Source organism: Nomascus leucogenys, chromosome 24, assembly GCF_006542625.1.
Source record: "Nomascus leucogenys isolate Asia chromosome 24, Asia_NLE_v1, whole genome shotgun sequence".
NCBI lineage: Eukaryota > Metazoa > Chordata > Mammalia > Primates > Hylobatidae > Nomascus > Nomascus leucogenys.
Window position 1 is genome coordinate 20,180,639 of NC_044404.1, and position 7,790 is coordinate 20,188,428.

Sequence of the window (7,790 nt, forward strand, 5' to 3'; positions counted from 1 at the left end):
AAATTTAGTTTAAGTTCTGGTATACATGTGCTGAACATGCAGGTTTATTACATAGGTATACATGTATCATGATGATTTGCTGCACCTATCAACTTGTCATCTAGGTTTTAAGCCCCACGTACATTAGGTATTTGTCCTAATGCTCTCCCTCCCCTTTCCCCCCAACCCCCAAAAGGCCCTGGTGTGTGGTTGTGGGTTTGTCCTAAAAGGCTGTTATCATTTTGAGGTATGTTCCATCAATACCTAGTTTATTGAGAGTTTTTAGCATGAAGGAGTGTTGAATTTTATCGAAGGCCTTTTCTGCACCTATTGAAATAATCATGTAGTTTTTGTCATTGGTTCTGTTTATGTGATGGATTACATTTACTAATTTGTATATGTTGAACCAGGCTTGAATCTCAGAGGTGAAGCCGACTTGATCGTGGTGGATAAGCTTTTTGATATGCTGCTGGATTCAGTTTGCCAATATTTTATTGAGGATTTTTGCATTGATCTTCATCAGGGATATTGGCCTGAAATTTTCTTTTTTTGTTGCCTCTGCCAGGTTTTGGAATCAGGATTTTTTCTGTTGTTTGGAATAGTTTCAGAAGGAATGGTACCAGCTCCTCTTTGTACCTCTGGTAGAATTTGGCTATGAATCCATTTGGTCCTGGGCTTTTATTTGGTTGGTAGGCTATTAATTACTGCCTCAATTTCAGAACTTGTTATTGGTCTATTCTGGGATTCGACTTCTTCCTGGTTCAGTCTTGGGAGGGAGTAGGTGTCCAGGAATTTATCCATTTCTTCTAGATTTTCTAGCTTATTTGCATAGAGGTATTTATAGTATTCTCTGGTGGTAGTTTGTATTTGTGTGGGATCAGTGGTGATATCCCCTTTATCATTTTTTACTGTATCTATTTGATTCTTCTCTCTTTTCTTCTTTACTAGTCGGGCTAGTGGTCTATTTTGTTGATCTTTTCAAAAAACCAGCTCCTGGATTCATTGATTTTTTGAAGGGTTTTTCGTGTCTCTGTCTCCTTAAATTCTGCTCTGATCTTAGTTATTTCTTGCCTTCTGCTAGCTTTTGAATTTGTTTGCTATTGCTTCTCTAGTTCTTTTAATTGTGATATAAGGGTGCCAATTTTAGATCTTTCCTGCTTTCTGATGTGGGCATTTAGTGCTGCAAATTTCCCTCTGCACACTGCTTTAAATGTGTCCCAGAGATTCTGGTATGTTGTCTCTGTTCTCACTGGTTTCAAAGAACTTCGTTATTTCTGCTTTAATTTTGTTGGTTAGCCAGTAGTCATTCAGGAGAAGGTTGTTCAGTTTTCATGTAGTTGTGCAGTTTTGAGTGAGTTTCTGAATCCTGAGTTCTAATTTGATTGCACTATGGTCTGAGAGGCTGACTGTTGTGATTTCTATTCTTTTGCATCTGCTCAGGAGTGTTTTATTTCCAATTATGTTTTTGATTTTAGAATAAGTGCTATGTGGTGCTGAGAAGAATGTATAGTCTCTTGATTTGTGGTGGAGGGTTCTGTAGATATCTATTAGGTCCTCTTGGTCCAGAGTTGAGTTCAAGTCCTGAATGTCCTTTTTAATTTTCTGTCTCATTTATCTGTCTAATACTGAGAGTGAGGCATTAAAGTCTTCCACTATTATTGTTTGGGAGTTTAAGTCTCTTTGTAGGTGTCTAAGAACTTGCTTTATGAATCTGGGTGCTCCTGTATTGGGTGCATATATATTTAGGATAGTTAGCTCTTCTTGTTGAGTTGATCCCTTTACCATTATGTAATGCCTTTCTTTTTCTTTTTTGATCTTTGTTGGTTTAAAGTCTGTTTTATCAGAGACCAGGATTGCAATCCCTGCTTTTTTTTTTTTTTTTTTTTTTTTTTTGCTTTCCATTTGCTTGGTAAATATTCCTCCTTCCCTTTATTTTGAGCCTATGTGTGTCTTTGCATGTGAGATGGGTCTCCTCAATACAGCACACTGGTGGGTCTTGACTCTATCCAATTTGCCAGTCTGTGTCTTTTAATTGGGGCATTTAGCCCACTTACATTTAAGATTAATATTGTTATGTGTGAATTTGATCCTGTCATCATGATGCCAGCTGGTTATTTTGGACATTAGTTGATGCAGTTTCTTCATAGTGTCATTGGTCTTTATATTTTAGTGTGTTTTTGCAGTGGCTGGTACTGGTTGTTTCTTTCCATGTTTAGTGCTTCCTTAAGGAACTCTTGTAAGACAGGCCTGGTGGTGACAAAATCTCTCAGCATTTGCTTGTCTGTAGAGGATTTTATTTCTCCTTTACTTATGAAAATTAGTTTGGCTGAATATGAAATTCTGGATTGAAAATTCTTTTCTTTAAGAATGTTGAATATTGGCCTCCACTCTTTTCTGGCTTGTAGGATTTCTGCAGAGAGATCCCGTTAGTCTGATGGGCTTCCCTTTGTAGGTAACCTGACCTTTCTCTCTGGCTGCCCTTAACATATTTTCTTGCATTTCAACCTTGGAGAATCTGACAATTATGTGTCTTGGGGTTGCTCTTCTTGAAGAGTATCTTAGTGATGTTCTCTGTATTTCCTGAACTTGAATGTTGTCCTGCCTTGCTAGGTTGGGGAAGTTCTCCTGGATAATATCCTGAAGTGTGTTTTCTATCTTGGTTTTATTCTCCCCGTCACTTTCAGGGACCCCAATCAATCATAGGTTTGGTCTTTTCACATAGTCCCATATTTCTTGGAGGCTTTTTTCATTTTTTTCATTCTTTTTTCTCTCATCTTGTCTTCACACCTTATTTTAGTAAGTTGATCTTCAATCTCTGATATCCTTTCTTCTGCTTGATCGATTCAGCTATTGATACTTGTGTATGCTTCACGAAGTTCTCGTGCTGTGTTTTTCAGTTCCATCAGGCTATTTATGTTCTTCTCTAAACTGGTTATTCTAGTTAGCGGTTTCTATAACATTCCATCAAGGTTTTTAGCTTCCCTGCATTGGGTTAGAACATGCTCCTTTAGCTCAGAAGAGTTTGTTATTACCCACCTTCTGAAGCCGACTTGTGTTAATTCATCAAACTCATTCTCTGTCCAGTTGTGTGCCTTAGCTGGAAAGGAGTTGCAGTCATTTGAAGGAGAAGAGGCATTCTGGTTTCTGGAATTTTCAGCATTTTTTACGCTGGTTTTTCCTCATCTTTGTGGATTTATCTACCTTTGATCTTTGAGGCTGATGAATTTTGGATGGGGTTTCTATGTGGGGGTCCTTTTTGTTGATGTTGATGTTATTGTTTTCTGTTTGCTAGTTTTATTTCTAACAGTCAGACCCCTCTTCTGCAGGTCTGCTGCAGTTTGCTGGAGGTCCACTCTAGACCCTGTTTGCCTGGGTATCACCAGCAGAGGCTGCAGAAGAGCAAAGATTGCTGCGTGCTCCTTCCTCTGGAAGTTTTGTCCCAGAGGGATACTGGCCTGATGCCAGTCAGAGCTCTAGTGTATGAAGAGTCTTTCAACCCCTGTAGGGAGGTTTCTCCTAGTCAGGAGGCAGGAGGGTCAGGGACCCACTTGAGAAGGTAGTCTGTCCCCTAGCAGAACTTGAGTGCTGTGCTGGGAGAACCCTCCTTGTAAGGGTCCACTGCTCTCTTCAGAGCTGGCAAGCAGGAATGTTTAAGTCCACTGAAGCTGTGCCCACAGGTGCCCCTTCCCCTAGGTGCTCTGTTCCAGGGAGATGGGAGATTTATCCATAAGCCCTTGACTGGGTTGTAGCTTTTCTTTCAGAGATGCCCTGCCCAGTGAAGAGGAATCTAGAGAGGCAGTCTGGCCACAGCCACTTTGCTGTGCTGTGTTGAGTTCTGCCCAGTCCGAACTTCCAGGCCTCCTTAACACTGTCTGGGGAAAACTGCCTACTCAAGCCTCAATAATGGTGGATGCCTCTCCCTGCACCAAGCTGGATCATTCCAGGTTGACTTCAAACAGCTGTGCTGGCAGTGAGAATTTCAAGCTAGTGGCTCTTAGCTTGCTGTGCCCTGTAGGAGTGGGACCCACTCAGACCACTTGGCTCCCTGGTTTCAGATCCCTTTCCAGGGCAGTGAATGGTTCTCTCTCACTGGGGTTCCAGGTGCCACTGGGGTACCAAAAAAACAAACAAACAAAAAAACTCCTACAGCTAGCTCGGTGTCTGCCTGAACAGCTGCCCAGTTTTGTGCTTGAAACCCAGGGTCCTGGTAGTATATGCACACGAGGGAATCTCCTGGTCTGTGGATTGCAAAAACCATGGGAAAAGCATAGTATCTGGGCCAGGTAGCACAATTCCTCACAGCTTCCCTTGGCTGGGAAAAGGAGGCCCCTGGCTCCTTGCACTTCCTGGGTGAGGCAACTCCCCACCCTGCTTTTGCTCACCCTCTGTGGGCTGGACCCAATGAGATGAACAAGGTACCCCAGTTGGAAATGCAGAAATAAGTCCATTCCAAGATGGCCAAATAGGAATAGCTCTGGTCTGCAGCTCCCAGTATGATCAATGCAGAAGATGGTGATTTCTGCATTTCCAACTGAGGTACAAGGTTCATCTCTTTGGGACTGGTTGGACAGTGGGTGCAGCCCATGGAGGGTGAGCTGAAGCAGGGTGGGGCATCACCTCACCCAGGAAGCACAAGGGGTCAGGAGATTTCCCTTTCCTAGCCAAGGGAAGCCATGACAGACTGTACCTGGAAAATTGGGACACTCCTGCCCTAATACTGTGATTTTCCAATGATCTTAGCAAACCGCACACCAGGAGATTATATCCCATGTCTGGATTGGTGGGTCCCATGCTCATGGAGCCTTGCTGACTGCTAGCACAGCAGTCTGAGATTGACCTGCAAGGCAGCAGCCTGGCAGGGCAAGAGGTGTCCACCATTGCTGAGGCTTGGGTAGGTAAACAAAGTGGCTGGGGAAGCTCAAACTGGGCACAGCTCACTGCAGCTCTGCAAGGCCTGCTGCCTCTGTAGACCCCACCTCTGGGGGCAGGGCATAGCGGAAAAAAAGGCAGCAGAAACTTCGGCAGACTTAAACATCCCTGTGTGACAGCTCTGAAGAGAGCAGTGGTTCTCCCAGCACGGTTTTTGAGCTCTGAGAACAGACAGACTGCCTCCTCAAGTGGGTCCCTGACCCCTGTGTAGCCTAACTGGGAGACACCTCCCAGTAGGGGCTGAATGACACCTCATACAGGCAGGTGCCCCTCTGGGACAAAGCTTCTAGAGGAAGGATCAGGCAGCAATATTTGCTGTTCTGCAGCCTCTGCTGGTGATACCCAGGCAAACAGGGTCTGGAGTGGACCTCTAGCAAACTCCAACAGACCTGCAGCTGAGAGACCTGTCTCTAAGAAGGAAAACTAACAAACAGAAAGGGATAGCATCAACATCAACAAAAAGGACATCTACACCAAAACCCCATCGGTAGGTCACCGGCATCAAAGACCAAAGGTAGATAAAACCACAAAGATGGGGAGAAACCAGAGTAGAAAAGCTGAAAATTCTAAAAACCAGAGTGCCTCTTCTCCTCCAAAGGATCGTAGCTCCTTGCCAGGAATGGAACAAAGCTGGATGGAGTATGACTTTGACAAGCTGACAGAAGTAGGCTTCAGAAGGTCTGTAATAACAAACTTCTCTGAGTTAAAGGAGGATGTTCAAACCCATTGCAAGGAAGCTAAAAACCTTGAAAAAAGATCAGACAAATGGCTAACTAGAATAAACAGTGTAGAGAAGACCTTAAATGACCTGCTGGAGCTGAAAACCATGGCATGAGAACTTCGTGACACATGCACAAGCTTCAATAGATGATTTGATCAAGTGGAAGAAGGCGTATCAGTGATTGAAGATCAAATTAGTGAAATAAAGTGAGAGGAGAAATTTAGAGAAAAAAGAGTAAGAAGAAATGAACAAAGCCTCTAAGAAATATGGGACTATGTATTGGGAACAAGCCCCCCAAAATCTGGCCATATACTGGCCCCAAAACTGGCCATAAACAAAATCTCTGCAGCACTGTGCCGTGTTCATGATGGCCATAATGCCCACACTGGAAGGTTGTGGGTTTATGGGAATGAGGGCAAAGAATACCTGGCCCGCCCAGGGCGGAAAACCACTTAAAGGCATTCTTAAGCCACAAACAATAGCATCAGTGATCTGTGCCTTAAGGACATGCTCCTGCTGCAGTTAACTAGCCCAACCTATTCCTTTAATTTGGCCCATCCCTTCATTTCCCATAAGGGATACTTTCAGTTAATTTAATATCTATAGAAAAAATGCTAATGACTGGCTTGCTGTTAATAAATATGTGGGTAAATCTCTGTTCAAGGCTCTCAGCTCTGAACGCTGTGAGACCCCTGATTTCCCACTTCACACCTCTATATTTCTATGTGTGTGTCTTTAATTCCTCTAGTGCTGCTGGGTTAGGGTCTCCCCAACTGAGCTGGTCTTGGCAAGTGGCGTCCATCATGGGGGCTCAAATCCAGGTCAAAGGGTTGCCGGAGCAATGGTTGGAGAATGTGGAACTAGCTGGAGGACACCCGAGTCCTCTTAAAGCAATCCCCATGGTGAGTAAGAAGGGGAGCTCGGAAGCATCAGGGTAACAATGGGACAAGTGTGGGCTGTGGTTCATTCCACCTTGGAACTTTTTCACACTGATGATGAGGAGGAAGGAGAGTATAATGAAGTAACAGAAGAGGTTACAGACCAGGTTTATTTGCCAGCTAAAGCTAAAGAGGCAAAGGAGGGAGAGGTTCTTCCCTACCCTTGTGCACCCCCTCATTATTTTGAAGAAAATGACCTTCCAGATCTTTCTTTTCCAGAGAACACTGGGCGAAAAGTAGTTGCCCCAGTGACTGCTCAAGCAGTGCCTCGAGCGATCGCTCTTAGTTCTATTCAGGCAGGAATTCAGCAAGCTAGATGAGAGGGTGATTTAGAGGCTTGGCAGTTCCTTGTTAGAATACGCCCGCCCAGATCAACAGGGAAATATTATAGCTACATTTGAGCCTTTTCCTTTTAAATTACTCAAAGAATTTAAACAAGCTATTCATACTAAAAAAGAGTGTAGAAATAATCAGCAAGTCAGGCTGCCAGATAGGGGAAAAAAGAAAACTGCTGAGTCTGAAATATGTCCAAAATGTAAAAAAGGAAAACATTGGGCTAATCAGTGTCACTCTAAGTTTGATAAAGAAGGGAACCTGATTTCAGAAAAAACCATGAGGGGCCCGTCCCGGGCCCCATTCTAAACTGGGGCATTTTCAGCTCAGGCCATTCTCTCACCCCCATACAATGTCGGTCCCCCGCCACAGCCAGTAGTGCCACAGTAGATTTATGCTGCACAAAATCTGTGAGCCTTCTGCCTGGGGAACCCCTACAAAAGGTCCCAACAGGAGTCTGTGGACCCTTGCCAGAGGGTACGATATGATTACTTCTAGGAAGGTATAGTTTAAATTTAAGAGGGGTACAAATACATACAGGAGTCATTGATTCAGATTACAATGGGGAAATTCAAATTGTTATATCTACTTCTGTTCCCTGGAAAGCAGAGCCAGGAGAGTGCATAGCACAGCTCCTGATTGTGCCTTATGTGGAAATGGGGAAAAGTGAAATTAAATGAACAGGAGAATTTGGAAGCACAAATAAACAAGGCAAAGTAGCTTACTGGGTGAATCAAATTACTGATAAATGTCCTACCTGTGAAATAACTATTCAGGAAAAGAAATTTAAAGGTTTGGTAGATACAGGAGCGGATATTTCAATCATTTCTCTATAGCACTGGCCATCTGCATGGCCAATTCAACCCACTCAATTTAACATAGTTGGAGTT